The sequence below is a fragment of the Salvia splendens genome, chromosome 17 (genome assembly GCF_004379255.2).
Source record: "Salvia splendens isolate huo1 chromosome 17, SspV2, whole genome shotgun sequence".
NCBI classification, from domain to species: Eukaryota; Viridiplantae; Streptophyta; class Magnoliopsida; order Lamiales; family Lamiaceae; genus Salvia; species Salvia splendens.
In genome coordinates this window covers 22,225,348-22,227,264 of record NC_056048.1, presented here as the reverse complement: position 1 = coordinate 22,227,264, position 1,917 = coordinate 22,225,348, and positions in this window count along the sequence as shown.

Genomic DNA, 1,917 nt, shown 5'->3' with positions numbered 1-1,917 from the left:
TTGGGAGGAAGATTTAATCAAAGGATACAGTGAAATGAATCCGGTCATTTACTCATCTTTTAAGGGTGTCCACTATAAGGTGGACACGCCCAATAGCCCCGCCCTAGTTTTTTGTCCATAGCCCCAATTTTTTGTCCATAGCCCCAAAATTCTATTTCCGCCACTATAGTGGACAACTCCAATAGCCCCAAAATTTTATAATCAATTTTCATTTTTAAATATTTTTTAGTTTCAATCAAGTGTAATTTAAATAATCGCAGTGTAAATAACTAGAATACGAGGTAATTAGGCCGAATATTCGTTGTATTGCATACCGGTAAAATTATACAACGAATAATGAAAATAAAATACAACAACAAAACTCCGGCACCGTCTACTCGGTGTCGGAGTCGGCTTCCTCGTCTTCCTCTTCTTCTTCTTCTCCTCCTCCTCTCTCGCTGCTGCCGGCCGCGGTATCCCCGGGCGCATTATCAACCAACCCCAGTCGACTCTCAAGCCGATTGATGAGCCTCTTGTAGACGTTCTTGACGTACGGGTCAGTTTCCCCTGCGTATGACCTGCATACGTCTTGCAGTTGTTGCATCAACGTTACGTCTATGCTATTGGCCAATACCTCGTGGGGTTGCACCGTGGGCTGTGGGATTGGGGCAGACTGGGGGATGCGCGATCCGGACGCGGCCGCCGTTTGGCGGGAAGCACTTCTACCTCCTCTGGCTCTGCGGATAGAGGCCTGTTGTCCCATGGGCCGTCGTCGCCTAATGTGAGTCGCGGCTGGCTCTTCGACTTGCTCGTCGGACTGCTCGAACTCGTGCGAGCCGCTCCCACTGTTGTATTCCCCGGCAAGGTTGTGCCTTGTGCGCTTCGAGCCACCGGCTGTTTCCACCTCGTTCGCCACGATCGACCTGAATTTCGGACAATCCGCGAGGACAAGATACTCCTCCCACAAGGTGAACTTCGGCTGGCCCGTCTTGCGGTATTGGCCCTCCGACAGGGTCTTCACATCTTCTGCGCTTCTGCCACTCTCGGCGTGGCGAAGGTTGTTCTCGTATATGGACGCGAACAGCTTGGTAGCCCGCAGTATCCTACCGAACTTTTTTCGGATCTGTTCTGGGTCGCGCTTCTCGGCGCCGTCGAGCTTCAATTCCTCGTATGCCATCATGACGCGCCTCCAAAAGCTCCCCGACTCCTGATCGGTACCAACCACGGGGTCCGAAGTGATAGCATCCCACGCCTTCGCCACGGCAATGCTCTCGTCTTTGCTGTATGGCTTGCCGCGGCTGGACCCCTCGGGCTGATCACCGCTACCGCCGGGGCCACTGCCCTCGCTACTCGCAATGCCGGGGGAGCTACCCGAGTGTCCACCGACGTTGCCGGTGCCACGACTGCCGCCTCCGCCCCTAGGGCCTCTGCCCCTACTGCCACCAGAGCCCCGGCTGCCGCCACCTCCTCGGGTCGGAACGGGTGTTTCCACCCGCGCTACCGGCGTATCTGGGATGCCGGTACTGAGCAGACCCAACATAGTATCAAATGCGTCTTGATCTGCTTCGGTGATTGGAGATTGGCTGGCTTGAAAAGGGGAACCCGGCCGCGCCAGGTGAAGCGCGTCTAGGTTGGGTCGGTAATCTCCAAAAGCGGAACGACTCAGATTCCGTTGTAAAGCGGGCGGCGTTGGTGAGGATCTCCACGACTGAGATGGAGGAAGGGGTGGACTCGATGCCCACGGTGGTGGTGATTGATTCCAACTCCAAGACTGTGACGGAGCCGCATATCCGCCAAATCCCGACGGCTGAGAAGCATATCCGGCAAAACCCGACGGCTGAGATGGATTGCTGTCATATCCCGATTCCTCAGTGTCGGGTGATTCGTCGTCTCCTCGGTGCATTTTGTAGAGAGTGTTTTTGTAGAAAGTGGGTGTAT